Source organism: Schistocerca serialis, chromosome 10 (genome assembly GCF_023864345.2).
Source record: "Schistocerca serialis cubense isolate TAMUIC-IGC-003099 chromosome 10, iqSchSeri2.2, whole genome shotgun sequence".
Taxonomy (NCBI): domain Eukaryota; kingdom Metazoa; phylum Arthropoda; class Insecta; order Orthoptera; family Acrididae; genus Schistocerca; species Schistocerca serialis.
This window is the reverse complement of record NC_064647.1, coordinates 58,449,283-58,474,052: the sequence shown is the minus strand read 5'-3', so window position 1 is coordinate 58,474,052 and position 24,770 is coordinate 58,449,283. Positions and strand designations below refer to the sequence as shown.

General features: G+C 41.6%; 1 protein-coding gene across 8 annotated transcripts in view; it reads right to left on the bottom strand.

The window, feature by feature from the left end:
* LOC126424529 (longitudinals lacking protein, isoforms N/O/W/X/Y-like) overlaps window positions 1-24,429 on the bottom strand; it is a 288,869-nt gene extending 264,440 nt beyond the window's left edge. For all 8 annotated transcript variants that reach the window (XR_007576179.1, XM_050087266.1, XM_050087268.1 and 5 more), the window contains exon 1: window positions 24,258-24,429. The gene's annotated coding sequence lies outside the window, so the exon portion shown is untranslated. The remainder of the gene's footprint in view (window positions 1-24,257) is intronic.
* Between the last annotated feature and the right edge of the window lie 341 nt (window positions 24,430-24,770).

Below are 24,770 nucleotides of genomic sequence, written 5' to 3'. Positions count from 1 at the left end.
CAATTTTTGAGCCTGGAGGGCACTGTGTGTTTCCAACAACAGGGTGCCATTCCGTAGTCTGGAACAAGACTTTACAGGACCCGCAATTGCGTCGACACCTTTCTGAATAATGAAAGGGTTGACCGTGGAAAAGTCGTGACCTTCGTCAGACCGAGAAACAACAAGGAACTGTGGCAACGATGGAAGAACCGTCTGTGGCTGAGACTCAGTGAACTTACGTTTGTGAGCAGACATAGTGGAAGGTGAGGAAACCATTGCGGAAGAATCCCCCATGATTACCGGCGTCTCCGATGGCGCGCTCCTCCCTTGTGGGGGCCCTCACCGAGGGCACACCCGCCTTAGGTGATTGTTCACACCTCAGGTCACACCTCCCGACAAACGGACGGAGGGACCAATCGGCACTTTCGGAAGGTATCAGCTCGGGTAATCACCCCTCCCTGGGCCTGGCCTTTACCAGGGGGTACGTACGTGTCCTACCTGTCTACCCGGGGCGGGGAATTACGCGTTACCCCGTCACCGGCTACGCATGGAAGTGCGTGGGTCGGCCTTCAGACACGCACAGGGAGGAAGAAAGAGAAAGGGAAAGTAAAGAAGAGGGGGTCTCAAACGCCGCAGCGGAGAAAAGGGTAAAGAGAAGAGGTAAGGAAAGGAGAAGGACAAAGGAAGGAAGAAGACATACAAGCAAGGAAGAAGAAGAATGCGGTACATTTACAAGCGTCCGTCTCCGGACGTAGGCGCAAACCATACTCCCAGAGGGGGAGAAAGTGAAGGAAACAGCCAGAGGTGAGGGGGGGGGGGGGGGGGTGAAGACAGGGGATGGGGAAGGATGCGGAAAGGGAAGGTATGCAGCCCGGAAAGGAAGGAAGGCCACATTAGCTCGGGGCCCCGTGCTCGCTACGCACGTATCCACAAAAGAGTTGTGGATCCCCTGGGGGGAAACTGTCGTGGAAAGCCCACGTTCAGGATCTTGTTCAAAGACTTAATGCTGCCATTTTTACTATTCAAATGGTATCTGAAGTAAGTGATTGTTTATTACAAACCCAGCCATCAGTTTCTCGCAACGAAACCACACGTTGTTGTGGTCTTCCGGCCAGAGACTGGTTTGATGCAGCTCTCCATGCTGCTCTCTCCTGTGCAAGCTGCTTCATCTACCAGTACCTATTGCAACCTACTTCCTTCTGAATCTGCTAAGTGTATTCATCTCTTGGTCTCCCTCTACGATTTTTACCCTCCACGCTGCCCTCCAATACTAAACTGGTGATCCCTTGATGCCTCAGAACATGTTCTACCAACCGATCCCTTCTTCTAGTCAAGTTGAGCCACAAACTCCTCTTCTCCCCAATTCTATTCAACATCTCCTCATTAGTTATGTGATCTGCCCATCTAATCTTCAGCATTCTTCTGTAGCACCACATTTCGAAAGCTTCTATTCTCTTCTTGTCCAAGCTATTTATCGTCCATATTTCACTTCCATACATGGCTACACTCCACACAAATACTTTCAGAAACGACTTCCTGACACTTAAATCTATACTCGATGTTAACAAATTTCTCTTCTTCGGAAGTTATTTTGCTCCCCAAATAACAAAACTCCTTTACTAATTTAAGTGACTCATTTCCTAATCTAATTCCCTCAGCATCACCCGACTTAATTTGACTACATTCCATTATCCTCATTTTGCTTTTGTTGATGTTTATCTTATATCCTCCTTTCAGGACACTGTCCATTCCGTTCAACTGCTCTTCCAAGTCCTTTGCTGTCTCTGACAGAATTACAATGTCATCGGCAAACCGCAAAGTTTTTATTTCTTCTCCATCGATTTTAATTCCTACTCCGAATTTTTCTTTTGTTTCCTTTACTGCTTGCTCAATATACAGATAGAGTAACATCAAGGAGATGCTACAACCCTGTCTCACTCCCTTCCCAACCACTGCTTCCCTTTCATGCCCCTCGACTCTTACAACTGCCATTTGGTTTCTGTACAAATTGTAAATAGCCTTTTGCTCCCTGTATTTTACCCCTGCCACCTTCAGAATTTGAAAGAGTATTCCAGTCAACACTGTCAAAAGCTTTCTCTAAGTCTACAAATGCTAGAAATGTAGGTTTGCCTTTCCTTAATCTATTTTCTAAGGTAAGTCGTAGGGTCAATACTGCCTCACGTGTTCCAACATTTCTACGGAATCCAAACTGCTCCTCCTCGAGGTTGGCTTCTACCAGTTTTTCCAGTATCTCGAGGCTTCTTCCATGTACACAACCTTCTTTCATGATTCTTGAACCACGCGTTAGCTATGATTAAGTTATGCTCTGTGCAAAATTCTACCAGGTGGCTTCCTCTTTCATTCCTTACTCCCATTCCATATTCACCCACTAAGTTTCCTTCTTTTCCTTTCCTTACTATCAAGTTCCAGTCACCCATGACTACTAAATTTTTGTCTCCCTTCACTATCTGAATAATTTCTTTTATTTCATCATACATTTCTTCAATTTCTTCGTCATCTGCAGAGCTAGTTGGCATATAAACTTGTACTACTGTGGTAGGCTTGAGCTTCGTATCTATCTTGGCCACAATAATGCGTTCACTATGCTGTTTGTAGTAGCTTACCTGCATTCCTATTTTCCTATTCATTATTAAACCAACTCCTGCATTACCCCTATTTGATTTTGTATTTATAACCCTGTATTCACCTGACCAGAAGTCTTGTTCCTCCTGCCACCGAACTTCACTAATTCCCACTGCATCTAACTTTAACCTATCCATTTCCCAATAAAGGGATCTGACATTCCACACTCCGATCCGGAGAACGCCAGTTTTTCTTCTGAGTAGTCCCTGCCCGGAGATCCGGAATATTTTACCCAAGAAGACGCAATCATCATTTAACCGTACAGTACAGCTGCATACCCTCGGGAAAAATTATGGCCATAGTTTCCCCTTGCTTTCAGCCGTTCGCAGTACCATCATAGCAAGGCAGTTTCGGTTAGTGTTACAAGGTCAGACCAGTCAATCATCCAGACTGTTGCCCCTGCAACTACTGAAAAGGCTGCTGCCCCTCTTCAGGAACCACACATTTGTCTGGCCTCTCAACAGATATCCCTCCGCTGTGGTTGCACCTACGGTACGGCTATCTCCATGGCTGAGACACGCAAGGGGGAGAGGGAGCGAGGAACGAAACTACACAGGTGACCGATAAGTACATGACCCACCAGCGGATCATTTGGAGTCATATTTAACCAATCTTTTATTTCATGTTAGAAAGCTTGTCAGGTTTAGAGTAGATGAAATGTGATGTATTCTTAAGATTTCTCTCACACCATGTGTCCACCTAACTTCAATATAAAAAAAAAGTTTACAGCATGTCGAAAATTTGGTGAAATCATCAGAAAACGCATTTTTGTAAACTGTCAGTATACAGTTTAATAATTTGCTGTCGCATATAAAACTAAAATGTCATGCAACTCTGGAAGAACATACTGATGCCAAATCCACATTTGTAGGCTAAATAGTTTGTTTGTTTGACGGAGTTGCGTGAAACTTAAGATTATGCATGTGTTCTGTGTCAAATTCAGCAGATGACACACACTGAGAACATGCTCAAGAAAGAGGGGAGATAGTGAGAAGGAACCCTTGGCATAGAATATGCATCAAATTTTTTATTCATACACAAATGAGAATTTTCTCAGAGAATCTTCTTTAACTCTGAGAATATCCCAGAGAATGTTCTCTTTTTTGTCCACATAACCACAGGTGTAGGCCACATGTAGTATACTGCCATCTCCCCATTCTAGCAGCAGGTATTGCACTCATATGAGATTTCATTTTCAATCAACAGCAGCCTGCTCACCTCTTGTGTTCGCATGGTCCACAGCGGCCAGACATTGCGCTGCAGTTTATGGTATGCAATGGTGTCTTGTGCTTCAAGCCTCTGAACTCAGTGAAAAAACTGAATTAATAAGGACATTACAATATCTTCTGGCCAAATGATTACGGACACTTGCAAGATGAAGAGTGAGAAGCAGACGAGCAAGAATTAAAGAAAGCACTGTTAAGCAACATGACTCGATTAAGTATTCATCATATGGAACTAGAACTAAACATCTGAATAGTTTTCCCCAACATTTTCACAATGAACATTTTGTTTTCAAGAAGAACAATCAACTAAGTACAGTTTCACTGAAGGAGATTTTATAAAGACATGTTTAGTTTCCGCACATGAACATATAACTCCTCAAAGATCCGAAGAGATTCAGACAAATAGTCTATCTTCCATTCAAACATTTGATGCAGAATCCAAGACATAGCATACATTCGATGTAGGATAATGGTTCTTGCAAAACAATAATTGCTGTATTTTCTTTGAATGAGTGCACAAATGTCTCTAATGTTACTTAGCTAGTAATTTACATTCCTGCAGTAGGTAGTGGTATCATCATCACAGAAGACCCTACTACACGGGCAGATATTCTCATGACAACCATAGTCGAAGCGAGACAGAACTAGAGCACGATAAAGACGGAGAAGGAGGGAACGGTCCGCACCCCAAGAGGAGTGGGCAAGGAAGTGAAGGACATTGAGTTTACGGAAACATCCTACCTTCAGGAGTCTGATATGGGGCAGCCAAGTGAGCTTGTTGTCGAAAAGAAGACCCAGGAAACGAAACTGTGGGACCACATGCAATCGTTGTGCATCAAGTATTGACAATATGGGTCTACATTGGAAGAATCTCACTTCTTTGGTAGACAGCACACTGGCTACGATTGGCCAAAATATCGGTTTCATGGCACTTGCTAAAATCGAGGCTCTAATTCCATATGAAATTTTCGCACTGCATTCTCCACCAAGAAAATTTAAGTACTAAGAGTGTGAACATGAAGGAAGTGGTGAGTGTGGCGACTCAAACAACAAATTTCGTACACAGTCATGTTCTCAAACATCGCCAGTTCCAAGCCTTTTTGGAGGACCTGGCAAACATTTATGGTGATATACGCTGGCTGAGTTGAGGTAAAGTCCTTGTGAGATTTTTTTAAATTTCATGGGGAAGTAGATATATTTATGGATATGAGTGTTATGATGATGATGATTATGATGATGGTGAGTGTTTACCAGCAGAAGAAACAAAAAATTGACGGTGAATCGCAAACTGACCTTCCTCTGTGGATGTCTTGAATTTTACATTGCAGGATAAGAACACGTCAATTTCGGAAATGCATGACTGCATTCTGGAGTTTAAGATGAAACACTCTTTGTGCAGTAGACAGCTAATTTCTCCAAGTTAGTTAGTTTCATGTTGGTTGGTTGGTTGGTTGGTTGGTTGAGGTTTAAGGGACCAAACAGCAAGGTCATCAGTCCCTTGTTTCAAATATGGGCCATTCCGCTAATGGGACATCTCAGGAAAGTCAGAACAATAAAAGGGAAAAAGCTAAAAATGTAAAAGGGCAGTCATGTTGTCCATGGTAAAAACAAAATGAGGAAAGTCAGCAAGAGAACGAACCCAATGCTATGCTGAAGCAGCATAGGCAAGACCACCTGTGACTTAAAAGGTGCAACCGCTAGAATGTAGAAGTACATATGGGAAAAGGAGACTAACCAATCCTTAAAAAAGGGTAAAAACAGAGTAAAAGGGAAAGAAAAGAGGATCTCTGTCAGGGAGGTGAATCGGGAATCTCCGAACACGGCTTACAGTGGGAGACACCCAAACACTCACCGCCCTGCCCCAACACCAGAGAGAGATTAAAAACCTTAAAACTGAGAATAAAAACCACTTTCCCGGAGGAAACCGAGAACCAGAGAGACCATCCGGGAATCGTCAGCCAACATCAAAGGTAAAGTTTGGGGGAGTGTGTACTTAGCACGCAGAGCCAAAAGAAGGGGGCATTCAACCAAAACGTGGGCTACCGACTGGAAGGCTCCACAACCACAAAATGGGGGTGGCTCATCACGCAAGAGAAAACCATGGATCACACTGGTATGGCCAATGCGGAGACGACACAGTGTGGTCGAGTCCTTTCGGGAGAGGCGAAAGGAAGAACGCCACAGGTCTGGTGTCACCTTAATCGCACGAAATTTATTAGACAGGGGAGTAGCCTCCCAAGAATTGGCCCATGACTGTGCGAAGTGCGATTTGACGTGAAGCCGTAAATCCGCTGCAGGAGGGGTTACAGAAAACGGGGGGTAAGTGACTGCTCCCCCAGCCAAACGATCAGCGAGCTCATTATCCGGGATACTCACATGGCCAGGGACCTAAAGGAAGTCAATGGAACAAGCAGCACGGTGAATATCAGCGAGATTGTCATGGATGGCAGAGACCAAGGGGTGGCACGAAAAACACCGGTCAATAGCAAGAAGGCCACTCATCGAGTCCATACATAACAAAACGCGGTGGTGTTGGGACTGTTTAATAAAGGTAAGGGCCTGGGAAATTGCCATCAATTCCGCATTAAACACCCCACATGTAGGTGGCAGCAGATGATTTTCCATTCCAACAGAGGACGTGAAGGCATACCCCACATGATCAGCAGATTTAGAGCCATCAGTGTAAAAAACAACAGCATCCCGAAGCTCCCATAAAATTTGGCGGAAAAAGGAACGGAACACCAGCGGGGGGATGGAATCTTTCGGACCTCGGCGGAGATCCATCCGAAGTCAAGGCCGAGGAACTAACCAAGGGGGGGTGGAGGGGAGGGAGCGAAGAAGACAGGACAAAGAAGGAAGCTGAAAATCACGGCACAGAGACGCAAGGTGGAGCTCAACCGGTAAACCCGCCCGTGTGCGGGAGTCGGGTGGCCGACGTCCATGGTCTGGAAACAGGATAGAATAGGAAGGATGAGTGGGAGAGGAACAGATAGCGAATGCATAAGGCACCAGAAGCTGGGACCGCCGAACAGAAAGGAAAGGGGAGGAGGGGGGGGGGGGGGGGGGGGAGGGCGGGAATCCCAACTTCGACCAGGAGACTATCAACAGGGCTAGTAGGAAAGGCACCAGTGGCCAAACGGATACCACGATGGTGGACTGGACCCAGCACGTGCAGTGTGGAAGGAGCAGCTGAACCATAAACTTGACAACCATAGTCGAAGCGAGACAGAACTAGAGCACGATAAAGACGGAGAAGGAGGGAACGGTCCGCACCCCAAGAGGAGTGGGCAAGGAAGCGAAGGACATTGAGTTCACGGAAACATCCTACCTTCAGGAGTCTGATATGGGGCAGCCAAGTGAGCTTGTTGTCGAAAAGAAGACCCAGGAAACTAAACTGGGGGACCACAGGCAATCGTTGTGCATCGAGATAGAGCTCTGGATCAGGGTGGATCGGAGTACGGCGACAAAGTGGACTACCCGCGATTTTGAAGGAGAGAATTGAAACCCGCGTGAGAGGGTCCATGCAGAGGCACACTGTATAGCTCTCTGGAGCTGTCGTTCTGCAGATGCCATCGAGGAGGAACTAACCCAAATGCAGAAATCATCCACATACAGAGCAGGGGCGACCAAGGGACTGACAGAGGCCACAAGTCCATCGATAGCAATGAGGAAAAGAAGGACACTCAAGACAGAACCCTGTGGGATGCCCGTCTCCTGGGTTCGTGGAGAACTAAAAACAGTACCAACTCGAACTCTGAATGACCGATGGAACAGGAACTGGCGGATAAAAATCGGGAGTGAGCCCCGAAGACCCCACTGATGAAGGGTAAGTAAGATGTGATGGCGCCAGGCCGTGTCATAGGCCTTGCGAAGGTCAAAAAACACTGCAACTAAATGGTGGCGCTGGGAAAAAGCCTGCCGAACTGCGGATTCCAAGCGAAGTAAATGATCGATTGGAGACCGTCCCTCTTGAAAGCCACACTGGTAAGGGGACAATAGATCTCGAGATTCGAAGACACAATTGAGCCGACAGGCTACCATCCGTTCAAGTAACTTACAAACAACATTGGTCAAATTAATTGGCCGATAGCTGTCAACAGACAGGGAGTTCTTACCAGGCTTAAGGACAGGAACCACGATGCTATCCCTCCACTGAGAAGGGAAGTCACCCTGGAGCCAGATACGGTTAAACACCTGAAGAAGATGTTGCCGTTGTGGAGCACTGAGATGTTCAAGCAGTTGGTTATGAATGGAATCTGGGCCAGGGGCCGTATCATGAGAAGATAGAGCAGAAAGAAATTCCCATTCAGTAAAAGGTTCGTTGTAAGATTCTGACTCACAAGGGGTGAAACATAAGGTGGAAGCTTCAGCCCGCTGTTTCTGGTGAAGGAAAGCAGATGGATAGGAGGCTGATGCTGATGCCACTACAAAATGGGTCGCAAGATGTTCTGCAAGGACTAATGGGTCCGTACAAAGGCCATCTGGGAGGTGAAAGCCTGGGAGGGTGGACTGCCGATGGCAACCTTGGAGAGAGCAAAGTGTAGCCCTACCCGTGACAGAGGGACAGTAGAACCAAGGGAAGAAACGAATCGTTCCCAAAATATCCGCTTGCTCTGTTTGATTAAATAACGGGCTCTAGCGCAGAGGCGTTAGGTAGTAAGGCTGGCTACAGATGGGTGCCTCTTAAAGTGTTGCAAAGCTCGACGGCGATCACGGATGGCAATGGCAGTACTCCACCATGGGACTTGCCGGCGACGAAATGGCCCAGATGAGCGTGGGACAGCAAGGCTAGCAGCGCGAACAATCGCGTCAGACACGTCACGTAGGACGTCATCGATACAACCCGACAAAGAGGGAGAAAACATGACCTGTGCAGTGTATAGAGGCCAATCGGCACGTTGGAAAGACCAACGAGGTAACCTGTCCATCGGGGAGCGGGAAGGGAGCAAGATAATCAACGGGAAATGGTCACTATCACAAAGGTCATCGTGTGGCGACCAGTGTAATGAAGGGAGGAGAGAGGGAGAAGAAAGAGAAAGATCAATGGCAGAAAAGGTACCATGAGCGGCACTGAAATGAGTATGGGAGCCATCATTAAGAAAGCACGAGTCGTGGTCTGCAAGAAATTGGTCTATAAGAAGACCTCCTCTAGACGGAAAGGCACTGCCCCACAAGGGATGATGAGCATTAAAATCCCCATGGAGGAGGAAGGGAGGAGGAAGCTGCTGAAGAAGGGTGGTTAAGGCAGCAGGTGTAAGAGTCCTGTCAGGAGGGAGATAAAGATTGCAAATTGTGACCACAGAGTCTAAGTGGACCCTAACAGCAACCACTTCCAATGTAGTTTGAAGAGGAATCCACGTGCTAGCGATGTCTGTACGGACCAACGTACAAACGGCACCAGAAGCCCGCAGGGGTCCGACCCGATTTCGACAGAAAACACAGAACCCACGGAGAGTCGGTGAGTGAGCATCAGTAAAATGAGATTCCTGGAGAACCACACAAGCTGCAGAGTAGGACGGAAGAAGGGATTTCAATTCCAGAAGGTGACAATAGTATCCATTACAATTCCATTGGAGAACCACAGAACAATAATTTAAATGGGGGCTGAACACGCTAAAGCCTGTCATACTGTCGGGCCCACCCGTCACCAACGAGGAGGGGGCCACATCCATGAACGACAGGTCAGAATCCGGTTGTGAAGTTGGGGAAGGGACCTCCGGTGACACCAGAGGCTCTATGTCCCAGGACTTATGTTTCTTCTTCTTTTCAGGCTGAGATCAAGGAGGGCTGTGTGGCATAAAGGAGCCAGCTGCAGCAAGATCAGGAACAGAAAGAGACCGGGCGACCTGGGGGCCGACAGACCGCGGCTCTCGCGGTCGTCGCGCGGCAGCAGACCTTTGGCCTGGAAGGTGCCGGGAAGGGGCATCCCAGGAGAGGCACCCTTGACCGGCAGACGCCGTAGGAGTGGGACACTTCTCCGGCTGGGGAGGGGGAGCAGCGCCCAGAGGAGAAGGTGTGCGAGCCGCAGGGGAGGGGGGGAGGAGAAGGGTCCGGGATGGGGGTAAGGAAGGGGGAGGAAGGGGTGAAGATGTAACCAAGGCGTAACTAGATGTCACGGACACAGGTTGAAGACGTATGTATCTCTTACGGGCCTCTGTGTAGGTTAAACGATCGAGGGACTTATACTCCTGTATCTTCTTTTCCTTCTGATATACTGGGCAATCTGGTGAACGTGGAGAATGACTACCAAGACAATTTACACACACAGGTGGGAGAACACAAGGACTCCCCTCAAGGAGTGGACGTCCACAGTCACCACAGAGAGGGGCCTGTGAACAGCGGGAAGACATGTGTCCAAAACGCAAGCACTTAAAACACCTCATAGGAGGTGGGATGTACATCAATAAACCATACTCTTAACTTTCTCAGGGAGGGTATCCCCTTCAAAGGCCAGGATAAAGGCACCAGTATCAATGTGATTGTCTTTAGGACCCTTCTGAACACGCCGAACAAAGTGAACACCCCGCCGTGCGAGATTGTCCCGAAGTTCCTCATCAGTTTGAAGGACGAGGTCCCTGTGAAAAATCACACCTTGTACCATATTTAGAGACTGGTGGGGGGTAATGGACACAGGAATTGTGCCAAGATGGGTACAGGCACGAAGGACCGCAGATTGGGCAGCCGAAGCAGTTTTGATCAGCAACAAACCCGACCGCATCTTGCTCAGGGAGTCCACTTCGCCAAACTTGTCTTCAATGTGTTCCACAAAGAATAAAGGTTTGGTATTGGTGAAAGTATCTCCATCAGTCCTGGTGCAAACTAGATAACGGGGGAAAGGTTTCGCCCCTAGCCGACGGGCCTGACCCTCTTCCCAGGGGGTAGCCATGGAAGGGAAGGCCGAAGGGGCAAGAGAAGCAGCACTTGAGGAATCAGTTCCACGCAGAGAGACAGCCGCAGAAGAACGGCCAGAGTTCTGGACCCATATGCGTTTCATTTGCATAGCGTCCGCCCTGATACCACCCACTCCGATCAGGGGCTCTCCTCACGGGCGCCACCCAGCAACAGCAAGGGCTGTCTGGCACGGCAGCCATTGCCGGGAGTTCCGATGCTCCATGATGACGAGCAACCACTCCAAGGCATGCATGAGGAGGTCACAGCTCAGGTATCAGAAGTGTGATCCCCATGTGTTCAGGGGGCTCAGCCAAACGGGTACATAGTGACCCCACCACACGGGCTGGCTATGCACCCTAGTATCAGACAACAACGTGAAAGAAAAGGTGGAATGTACTAGGAGGGCGCACATCTGAGACACTAGGTAAGGTGCTCTTCCCCAAATGGCTCACACTATGGAGGAGAAATTTTGTAATGGAGGTCAAACCCCAGAGAGGGACCAAGGAATGCCAAAGGAGGAGATGATTACGCAACAAAGCCGAATTGTAAAACCAACAGAACCAGGAGGATAGCGGGGGCCAACATAAACAAGGACACCAAGAGAGGGAGAGGAGAGGGCGACGGGAAAGGAGCAAGGAGGGGAAAGGAGGGGAAGGGGAAGGGGAAGGAAATGCAGCCCTGGAGAGAAAGAAAGCTGCAATAGCTCGGGGCCCCGTGCTCGCCACGCACGTATCCACAAAAGAGTTGTGGACCCCCTGGGGGGTAGTTTCATGTTACATGGATCAATTGCATAAATCGTAATGGTGTGGAACAGGACATTTTATGTTCATATTATGAATTAATTTGTAAATATGGCTGCATGCTGAACATTAATCTAGATTTTTCATCACTGATTAGTCACAGAGAGAGAAAGAGAAAGAGAGAGAGAGAGAGAGAGAGAGAGAGAGAGAGAGAGAGTGCGTGTGTGCGTGTGTGTGTGTGTGTGTGTGTTCACAAAATGTCTGAAAGAACAACACTGTCACTGGACAAATACAACTGTGGTAAACATTGTGAAACAGATTCACATATTGGGACTATATACTGACGTCAGCTATTTTTAACACTCGAAAATTTGTGCCTGAGCAGCACTCTAACCCTGGTTTCCCACTTCCTGTGAGTGGTCAACTTAACCACTGACTATATCCCCCAGGACTGATCCAAATTTCCACATGGCACACAATCACAACTCTTATGCTCGCAAAATCTGATTACCTCACGTATCGCAAACAGCTGACTTCAATGTATAGTCACAATATGCAAATCTATTTCATAGTGTTTACAACAGCTGTAAACATCAGTCCCAGTATCTCTTCCTTCCCTGTGCGGGCATCACGAACTGTGTGAGCCTAACGTTGTGACCAAGTAATGTATGGAGTCTGGATTGGTCCTGGATGTGTGCTCCAACAGGTGAAGTGGTTAAGGCAACAGCCTGTGATAAGCAGGAAATCCAGGTTCGAGTCTCAGTCTAGCACAAATTTCCACCTTGCAAACAGCTGACATCACTGTAGAGTCCCAATATCCGAATCTACTTATGTACGGATTTTTGAAATTTTTTTATTAGATATACAGGTGTGCACGAGTTCCTACAAATCACCTTTTACACATGACAGTAATAGAAATTCTTATATTGAAGACTTTTATACCACTGGGAAAGTTAACAAAAACTTTAGTTGCAGCACTGTGATTGGTGCTAAAATCAACCTAACACCTAACTGTAAAGTAACGAACACCTTTTTTCTTCTCGTATTGCATTTATGAACGTCATTGTTCCTTTTGAACTGCAATGGATTATCTACTACTAACTTCTTCAGGGAATAAATGCACTGTGAAGCAGTGGGCAGAATGCCTGACTCCTTAAACTTATGTCTACAAGATGATTGTGGCTGAACACCACATATTATTCTTACAGCACATTTTTGAGGAATGAAAATTTTCTTCCTGAAAGATAAGTTACACCAGAACATTATTCCATATGACATTACTGAATGAAAATACGGCAAATTTGTCAACTTACTGATTTGTCTATCCCCTAACATGTGCAATGATTTATAGTGCAAATGTGGTTGAACTACACTGGTTGGGGAGTTCCAAAAATGGTGCTTTTTCCAGTTTATATTCTCACTGATATGAAGACCTAAGAATTTTGTAGTTTCTGCCCTATTTATTATTTCCTCGCCATGTGTTAACACTCACCATTGGTGTAGTAACCATAGATGCAGAGAGCAGAACATGTGTCTTTAGAATTGAGGGTGAAACAATTAGGCTAACAGAAAACCAGTCAGTGATACTTTTGAGAAGACTAACATTTCTTTTGTTGTTGTGTGCATGCTTGGATTGATTACAATGCCAGTGCCATATTCAAAAAGAAGTAATTTTGCTTATTGTATAATAGACGGAAGACCATTTACATATTCGAGAAACTACAGCAAAACTCAAGATTAACCCTAGGGGAATCCTATAGGTAATTTCTCCCCTCCCCTCCCTTATCCTCAACCACTCGTTCACCTCAATCCTCCTTTCCCCACTATATGCTGCCATCAGCCAGTCAGTTGTTCAGTGCTGTGGAGTGAGCACAAGCCAGCTCACATGAGCAGACTTGTAAAGATTTTCCTTCCTCTCTCCTCACACTGAATGTAATTCTTACCTGCAATGGGGAAAAAGAGAGAGCAAGGAATCACTCTAGTGTTTGTTGGAGCATTTCCACAAAATTATAAGACTGTATTGGAAAATGTGTATTAAAATCATCCTCTCTTAATATAAAACCATAGAGAGTTAGTGATATGTGACATTAGTTAAATTTATTTAGATCTCTTAAAAGGCTACAGTAAAGGCTGACATTTTAAGTAGAAAATAAATGGAAGGGTAAACACATGAGTGATTGATAATCTAATCTAATCTAATCTACACCAATGGGAGCTTTAACTCCCAAAGGGCATTCCAAACAATACCAACATTACAATATCTATATTAAGGCCTACCAGTACATATTGTTTTACAATCTTTCTGAAGTCTACAAATGTTGATGCAAGACATTAAGCAAAGCAGCACTATAGAATATTACCAAGCAAAATGATTCCCTAAAGCCTCAATGGACCAGTACAATTAGTTATGCTAAATAGACTGTGAGCAGGCAACAGAACAATTTGTGAAGTCAGGAATGAAGTATTTAAATTTTTTGCTTTACTATGTATAGACATGTACCAATTTCTCAATGTAGTATCATCTTCAATACTCTCAAAACACTTTTGTTCCTTAGATAATTTTATTCCGTTTCAGCTGACAAGTGACTGCATTACTTCCCATTTGTCCTGAGCAGCTAACTACCCTTGTCTATCTCTCATACCTTATGACAAAGCATACACTTGTCAGACGCACACTTCACTTGGTTGAGCTTTGCTTTGCAACAACTAATAATGTTTAATTACAACCAACCCACCCTTTCCTACCCTTCCTAGCTTACATATAGTTTGTGTGGTCACACTCTTCACAAGATGTGTAACAAAGAATAAGAGAGATGAAAAAACAGACTGCAGACAAGACATCCAAAGGAAACATGTCCTCCTTACAACTACTGCCTCTAGCTACATTACATGAAAAATCTGATACTTCCGCATTCAACACTGAGCATTCTTACAAATTTATGCACAAAAATGCACAATACTCACTCTGAATAAGAGCATTAAAAAAAACAATTTGTAATAAAATTATATAACACATGGAAACTACATGGGTCAGGTATAAATGTACCTCACTTTCTATTAGATACAATGAGAAACTCATGAAAACATATATCAAGAGTAGCAAGTACGTTCCCTCTGGTTGAGATACAGAACAGGTGGTACCAAACAGGGTGCCAGTCCTTTTAGAGTACATAAGTTGGCAAAAACTATGTTTCACACAGCTCATGGATGGGTAGTTTCAGTTAAACAATGAGAAGCAATATGAGAGAATGTATTCCGAGCACCAAAGTTCAAACCATTCTCCATTCTTTGTAGATATTTTGTAATGACAATGCATTACAAGAGGCTGCATTTACTTGATCACCACAGCTCCCTTCCTTTTTCTAAGAAAGAGAATTGTGATGGCAGAATGATCTGTGATGTAGCATGACGACTAGTTTAGTTCAGAGGGTGACTGCATAGCAGCGAGTTAGCAAAGCACAACAAAACAATCTCTACTACAAGTAACAGTTTAAGTAATGATTAAGACTGCATATTGTGAGCCACAAAATTACTTTTTGTGTTACGTCAAATACCTTGCGATTTTTCTTAACTGCAACTACCTGGTTATATTCAAGTCAAGATTTAGCAGAATTATTTAAACTCCTTGCTGCAGCACTGCAGATTGCCTGCTTCTATACAACTGGTTTCTTAAAACCAGCTGTTGATATAGTCCTTTACTTAATGTGGATTAAAATTATAATCATATATGACACAGCAATATTTTATTGGCCATTGTACAAAACACTTTATTACTGCCGTAAATAAATCTTCAGCATCATATCAAATCCAGTCCAGTCAAAGAAAATAGTCACATCCAGTGTTCTATCATACAACATACAGAGACTTCAAGATGGTAACTACTACACACACACTTGTGGAGAAGATTTAACACAGCACAACTGCATGAAGCATTTATATGCATTTGTGTGAAATCAAATGATAACACTGTGGTTTTACCAGTTTCATATTTATAAAAGTGCAAAGAAATGTCTTTACATGTGTAGATACAACCAGCAGTAAAAGATTGTCACTTTCAGAGGAATAAACAATATCCAAATTAAATGGAATATATGAAAGACACTCAGTAAAATTACAATGTACAAGTCTGTACAGAATTTGTAAAATATACAAAATTCTTATAAACAGAAGTTAGAACACCATAAAAATATGTATATAGACAGTGTGTAATGACATCTACATGCAACTGTCAGCCATAACTGTAACTGATGCCACAACAGGCAATGGGAAAAGAACACTAACATTGTTTCCCTAATATATACAGATGAAATCTAATTCATAACAAAATATATTGTTGTGTATTTAGCATAGCCGCAGGGACATTTCTTCTAGCATTGTCTTCTTTCCTGTTAACTGTATCAGTTCTTATTGTGTATAACAATAATGGAAATTCCTCACAGAACAATACATAAAATAAGGGAAAGGCAACCAATTACCTGTAGCAGATGAACACGTGGGAAAAAAGTAATACCCTAAGAGAAACACCAAATTTGGTTATGTTAAAGCCTGGAGTGCCACAATGGTTGGTGCTTGGACCTTTATTGTTTCTGTTAATGATTAATGCTCTTCCTTTATTCACAAATTCTCGCACAATATTGTATGCCAATGACACAACTTTTCTAAATGAAAGCTCAGACCTTGCCACACTGAAAACATTGACCAAAAATACCCTTGCTCAATCTTCATTATGGTTCAGAGCGAATGGTTTCTTGCTAAACGAAAGTAAAGCCAGGAACTTTAGCTTGAAGGAGATTCCTAACCACCACGAATTAGAGACCATTAAATTTTTAGGTGTTACTACTAACAGCAAACTGACCTGGGAACTACACATCAACAATATATATTGGGCAGACTTTCAAGAGTTTTTCAAGAGATATTTCACACAATATGGCGTTGATAGGAAAGTGTAGTGACACTTCGCTCTCATCAAAAAAGCAAAAAACAAACAGTTATTTGTGTAGAGAATGCAAAAAGTGAGTGATGAAAGGTATATTGTGTATAAAGTGCAACTACTGGCTACACGAAAAGTGCGTGAAGGTAATCCTGAAGTTCATCAGTGATGATATTTTGTGGATATGCCAAGTTTGTTCACATGCTGAAACGGTTGAACTTTTAAATACAGTAGACTAAAAAACAAAGTTATAAAACTGCTACAAGAAGATATTGAGACGCTAAAAACAGAAAATACAAACATAAAGAAAGAAAATAATAGGTTAATACGTGAAAAGCAGCTCCGGGTGTGTGAAATCTATCAAACAGAATCACAAGCCTCAAAAAATGAAACTATAAAGAGGCTAAAAAATGACACTGACACTGTAAAAACTGAACTATTTGAAGCAATGAAAGAAAATTATACACTAATACAAGAAAAGCAGTGCTGTGAGAATGAAAACCACCAAAAACAAATAGAAGACCGTGAAATTACGCGTGAATATACGAACTCAAAAAACAATAATATATCCCATGCTCCATATGCAGGCTCGAACTTCAAAAACAAAAATATACCCAGTGTCTCCAATAAAGACACGAAAAAGTCAACAGGTCTAACATCAGCAGATAAATGTAAGTGGAAGACTGTGATATACACCAAAAGAAAAAACAAGCCCATGGCTGTACAAAATAGCGAGTGTCTAGTAATAGGAGATTCGCTATTGAATAATATTGCTGTCCCCAACTGCGAAATCTATGTGCGATCTGGGATTAGAGTGCAACAACTCGGCAAACAATTCAAAAATATTGCAAAACAAGTAGCTACAAAACAGGACACTGAACACAAATGATTCGTGCTGAAAGACGTCTTTATGAAGGACACAGGCTCATACTTCGTGGAATCATAAAAAGGAGGTCAGTGAGTGACAAATACATATTCAAAATAAACAGTGCCATCAAACAAATTTCTGTGTGAAAATTGTCTGGGAAAGGATGGCACACATTTAAATAGATTAGGTGCAGTAACATTCAGTAGAATGTATGCAGATATTTGCAAAATCATTAGAAACAAAGGTAACTAACACTGTAGAGTGGGGGTGAAAAATCAGGAAATTTGATAGCCACAAAAAACAGTGATAATAAAAAAGAATATAGGACAAAAACAAACATAGAATCAGGAATTCAATTTTAAGAATAATGCACCAGAATATTGAAACTCCTGACATTCTAGCTCTGACAGAACATGGCCTAAATGAGCATGAAATTCTAAATTTTACTGTTGCAAATTACAATGTAATAGCTAGTTCATACAGGAAGAATAGGAAGGTTGGTGGAGTTGCTATACTAACGCATAACAATATAAACAGAATCCATACAAACAGCCTTGACTTATGTAAAAAATATAACACAGAAAATGTAGTTGAAGTAACAGGCCAAAAAACAGTTTTACGCAGCTCCTCATTGTACACCTTAAACATCTACAGACCACCAAATGGGTGGATAGAACGTTCATGGAAAACATAGGAGAGCTCTTACATATCATCCTAAGCAAGAACTGTGCACTTGTACTACTAGGTGACCTAAACACAAACACATTGCAAGACACCAATGACAGCAGGGAGCTCCTAAACATGATGAAAACAATGCAATAGCTACTCCAACACGTATAACTGCAAACCCCTGTATGCAAATAGATCACATCTTGATAAATTTAAGGGACTTTCGGTACAAAAGTGAAGTTATAGCAACGGCCCTGTCAGACCATGATGCAATAAAACTATGTCTACATCGTATCACCACAAATGAGATGGCACAAAAAAAAGGGGGTGGGGGGGGGGGTTGGAAAAGAAGCTTAAATGAACAAAACTTAACAGCCCTTAGGATAAAACTTGAAAAAGAAGGATGGGAAATACCAGAAAAAGACTCTCCATCAATGGATCATTAAGTGACTTTACTTTATTGACACAATGGATCATTAAGTGACTTTACTTTATTGACACAGTTTCCTACCATCTCAATATTACAAGCCCAGTAACAAAAACTAAAGCCAAAATCACAAATAAAAACAAAAAGTTGATAACAAAAAGCATTTTGGTCTCTAGGAACAAGATAAAAAAGATGCACAGAATATATAAAACTGGCATCGATGAAAACTTTAAAGAGTACTACAGAAAATATGAAAGAATGTATGCTAAAGTACTGCAAGCAGCTAAATGACTAGAAGTAAAGTAGTAGTACATAAATAGTGCTGATAATAGAAGCACAGCTTGTTGGTCTATTATAAATACAAGTCGCAAACCCTCCAACTCACAGGAACACAGCAAAATACAGCTCATGATAGGGGGGCGAAAAAAAAAACCTGAACAGAATAAAATCATAAATCTCTCCAATGACTATTTTGCCACAGTAGGCCAAAAACTAAAAGAGAAAACAAATAACAATAAGTACAATAACATGGAAAACATTTTTTAATCCCCAGGGAAAAACAATGGCACTTTTCCCAGTGACAGAAGAAGAAATACGAAAGATAATAAAAAACCTAAAACAAACAAAGTCATGTGGAACTGACAGAATATCAAGTATAGAAATTATACACTGTATGCAGGAACTCAAAAAAACCATTACGCAACTAATCAATTCATCTTTCCTGGAAGGAACTTACCCGAAGTGCTTAAAGACATCACCGATAAAATCAATACATAAAAAGGGGAATGAATACAATCCAGAAAATTCTAGACCTATAGCTCTTTTACCATTCGTATGAAAACTATTTGAACAAGCTTATGCACAGACACACTCTGCTTTTTGACGAAATATGAAATAATCGACAAGAATCAGTCGGTCTTCCGGTAAGATAAATGCACCATAGACACAGTAATAGACCTCATCAAAAATGTCGTAACAAATTTTGACTAAAACAAATGTGTAGGAGTTTTATGGATCTAACAATGGCATTTGACTGTGTAGACCACAAAACTTTAGTAGAAATATTAGGAGTATATGACATAAGAGGAAATGCCAGAGACTGGATTCTCTCGTATCTGATGAACAGGAGCCAATATACTAAAATTACAAAAACTACTGGTGAAAAAAATAAGATCTAAAAGCATGAAATTTACACTTCTCTGTGCCACAAGACTCCATTCTTGGCCCAATACTCTTCATTCTATACACAAATCACATCCCAAATATGATTAGGTATGGTAGTATAGTTACCTATGCAGATTACAAAACTCTTCTCTTCAAGGATAAAGACACAGAAAAGCAAGAAATAATAGCCAATGTAGAGGTAAATAATGCCATTAGAAGATTTACTGAATTAAACCTACACAACAATATTATTAAAACACTTTGTGTAAACTTAAGACTTCGAAACTTTCACAGTGAAGATATGAATGTATGCATAGATGAGTGCATAGCAGAGAACACCAAATAAACAAAATTCCTTGGAATACTTATCGATGAAAATGTAAACTGGGATAAGCAAATAGAATATATAAGGAGGAAACTCGGCGCGAACCTATATGTGCCGCACAAACTCACCTACCTAGAAGATACAGGCATTATGAAAACCATATACTACGCATTAATTAATACAACATTAAGTTACGGGATAATTTTGTGGGCAGGTACCTCAAAAACAACCATTAATGAAGTATTTAAATTACAAAAAAATCAGCATAAGAATGGTGGCCAACCTTAAATGCAAAAAGATTCAGGTAAACCAGCATTTAAAGCTCACAAAATACTAATTTTAATTACCCAGTATGTACCTACACGAACCCCTCTGCTGGACAAAATTCATATATTCTGCCGATACTAGAGATAATACCACACAACAAAACACAACGGCACAAGATAACGGAACCTCTTCCATGAGCCTACACACACACACACACACACACACACACACACACACACCCATCATATGCTGGACCAAAAGCCCTTGAAAAACTCCCTTCATTCTTGAAAGAAATAAACAATAAAAATATTTTCAAAAAAGTCTCAAAATTTTCTAACAGAAAATTTATTACAGTGTTAATGAATTTATGTACACTACAGTTCAAAGCAATTGCAATACCATTATTGTATCAAAAGAAAAATTGTACAAAATCTAATTTAATAAGCAATAGCCCTACAGTAATTTTGTAACAAATTATATGTTTGTTAAACAGTAGACAGTAAAAACTATGTACCTGTTGGTGCATGAAATGAAAATATATCTTGATCCATACAATGTACTTTGTCAAAGGATAAATAAATAAATAAATTTGTCTAATTAGAAATTTAAAAATATATGTTCCGGATAACTATGTCAGATCAGCATATTTTGCTTTCTTCCAAAGCATTATGACGTATGGAATTTTACTATGGGGTAGTAGCTGTCACATAACTGACATTTTACTTTTGGAGAAGAAAGTATTAAGAATAATTACTGATTCCAGTAAATCAGAACACTGTAAACCTCTGTTCATTAAATTGCAACGTAAACCTATTCATTTATAATGTTCTGTTGCACATTAGAAACCATGTTTCAAAATTCATATTGAGAAGTAATATTCATACTAGAAATAGAACATGTGTAAACATGCCACATCATGGACTATATAAATCACAAAACTTCTACATAGTCCTTGGACTAAGGATGTTTAACAGGCCAAGCAGAGATTTTAAAGAATTACCTGTAAATATTTTTAAAGCCATATTGTATAAACGATTAGTAAACAATCCTTTTCACACGAATGATGATGAATTTTTGGAAGATGAAAGTACTGATTTGTAACATTTGGTTATTACTTTTACCCATTTCATGCAAACTGAAGAACACCGAGAAATGTATACTTCTGACTTTATTGCAGTAAGCAGCCAAATGACAATAAAATTTTATTATTACTATTATAGAACTCACACTAGCTTTCGAGCACTAGCTCTTTTTCCAACCACTGTATGCACATTAACAAATACATTCACACAGACACTTAAACGCACACACTTGTGGAGACAGCATGTGTATACTATTGCTGGAAAACGAGCTAGTGTGGATGCTGTTTTCTATGTGTTACTATGCCACAAGCACTGGCCCACTGTAGGTATAAGTGGCTGCCTTTCCCTTATTTAAAGTAGTTTTTATTGTATCACAGCTTCATGCACACTGCCAAGCACGATGCAGGCTCTCTACTGTATCAAGATGAAGAGTGTACAAAGTCTCATTTCACAACACTTTTCTTCATTTTACTCCACAATGATATATTACTGTTGCAGATATGTAACAGTCACTATCATTTCTCTATCTCTATATGAAGATTATGCAAACACAGTATCATTTGACTTCGTACAAGTATGTCCAAGTGACTGATATACTGTATTAAGCATTCATCACAGCTCTATGCACTACCTGTTTTACAGAAACTTTTTGGTGGTAGAATACTGACTGCTATGTACTTTATTTTATTCCAGGTACTGGCTCTAACATTTTATTATTTAAGCAACCCGTTGCAAAACTTGATAATCGTCATCTTCAATCCCCTATGCAAAAAAACAAATGGAGACATCCAAACACCGTTGCACATAAAACAGGTACTATATAGCTATACTGAAACAGATACAATGGACAGGTCAATGGAAGCGTCCCATTCCACCCGTCTGCTTTGACATGAGATGTAAAGGTGTTGTGGTGTTTATGAGGTGGTTGTGTTTGCTGATGTCTTCTTGTGTTTCATGGTGCCCTCTGGTGGTTTTTTTGTGTGTGTGTGTGTGTGTGTGTGTGTGTGTGTGTGTGGGCGCGCGCGCGCGCGCACATGCCCGCTGAGTATAATGTGTTGAATTGGGTTCATTTGAGCCTTGGTGTTGGATGTGTGAAGCTGTTGGCAGTGATTCTAATTCCAAACGTAAGATTTGGAAGTTTTTTTCAATGAGTTATCAATTTTTTTGTTTATGTGTTTGGCGTTTTCGTTAGGTGTCATTGGTTTGTTGTTTGTAGTGTGGTAAAAGGTTTAATTTGTGCATATGAGGGGAGGGCTGACCGACCTAGTTTGCAGCACCAGAATTTGTTGGTCAGTAATTCTGTCTATTCTTCTCGAGTTGTGATGTTTTGTGTATTGACTGTGTGCTGAATGTGTTTTAATTTATGTAGGGATGTTTGATTTGTGGATTTTTGAGGTTTTGATTTTATTTTTCGTAGTTGCAGATGTTGGTTTTTGGTATCAATAGTTGTGGTTGACCTATGTAGGTCACCGGAAATACTGATTCCCATTATCATAGTTGTATGTGTTGGTGATAGGTCAAGGGAATCGTCCAATTCCAATTTGCGTAGTTTCATTTGTAGGTATTGGTGTTTTGATATCGTTACCTGTGGTTGACCTATATATGTCAAGGGAAGTGTCAGCTTCCTGCAGATTCTGTTGGGTTTTGTAATTTTTTTGTTTTTCTTTATTATCTTGTATTTTGGGATAGTGGTGGTTTTTTACTAATATATTTAGCTTGTTCTCACCCTAAAACCCCCAATTTCCCGCGGTTGTCCCGTTAATTTGATTGTATTTTTGGAGGGAGATGTTATTGTCTTATATGAATTTTGGTATATGTAATAACGTCATACGCGCAATATTGGAGCTGCTTAGAATAGCCATTTCCGCCATACTGATGGCGCCATAGGCCAAAGCAGACGGGTGGAATCGGACACTTCTGTAATCCCTCACGTACTTCTGTTTATTCAACGCGCATGATGACAAACAGGCATTAAAACTCGTTCCTTAATTTAAAAAATTCTGGCAGAATTACGCACAGATGTTCACAGCATGTATATCTGAACATACCTTTATTCCAGCTTTATGCTAATCCAATCACTGACTAGTTTATTATATCAATGAATTACTCTTCCTCATCTATCTTATACGAGTTCGGAGTTCTTATACCAATGAAATAGTCTTGATCGTATGAGATGCATATGAAAAGTAGTGAGAGTGGAAATACTATGCACATTTTGGTTATCATAGATAGACAGGCACAGATACAATTTTCTGCTTTCTGCAGACATAAAACACTCCATCCACCATTGCTATCATCGCTCCACAATAACCAATCTTCCTGACAAGTGTGATTTATCCAGTCAAACGCCTTTGAAAGTTCACAGAAGATTCCAATATGAGATTTTGGTATTTACTGACACTAGAATTACATTGTGAGTGAAAATGGCCAGCTCTGTCAAACCCCTCCCTGTTTTTTATTAAAAAATATCAAACTAGTAACTGTTGAGGTGTTCTAATACTTTTACACATTAGTTCCATTAATATTTGCGAGAAGCAAATTAGCTGGACGGTAACTGGGTAAATTAGTTTTGCTACCAAAGTGGTTTCACTATAGCAAACTTGACCCTCTCAGTGAGTAAAAGTTCATTTAAAAGGAATATTCGAGAATATTGGTTAATACGTAAGTCAGAGGAGAATAGTTTTCTTATAAAAACTGCTCCAAAAAGCGAAATTTCTTATTGCCTTCGCTCAGAAACCAAGGATGACCTACCCTCCGTATCATCAATATTGCTACGATTCACGAAGTAGTTTCATGGGTGACATGCACTGCACATATCATTAAATAAAAATTATGGCACATTTTCAGCGAGATAAATGCATTGTAACAAACGTTGGGCGCGTATTAGCTAAATACAAAGGTAACTGCACCTTTCCAACGAGATAAACGCAGAGAAACAAAGGAAAAACTCGATATCTATGTAATTCCCAACGGCGGAAGAATAAGTCAAACAACCATAACAAAAATCAAATTTTAAACAAAATGAAATTACAATTCGTGTACCCACCTGTATTTTACGATCATTAAGCCCATTCAAACATATTTTAAACAATTTCCGACTTGTATACTACACACACAACACTCTCCACAAACAACAAACACCAACCCACTTCTTATCTACAATTAAGCCTTTAAATTTGATTCTTGTTTGTATCAAGCCGCGCAGCAATGATTGTACACTCAATAAGAATATCAAAGACTCTCTGCCTACCAAAGAACAATCAGCGGCAAGTGGCTACCCGAGATCACTGGGCTACCCGGCCGCTATATAACAAATAAATATAATGCTCGGTTTACACTAGCAAGTTATTGCAGCAATTTACTTGCGCGGAGGAACTCGCCGCGCGATTTGCGAGTGTAAACATACCGCCAAGTCGATTTGCGACCGTAGCAATTTATTGCAGAAGTGACTTGCTGTACATTTTCCGCTTCCAGTGTGAACGCCACGCAAGAAGTATCTGCAAGTAACTTGAGCTTTTAGGATTTATTTCTATTTCCTGCAAGTAGGAAGCGCAAGTTA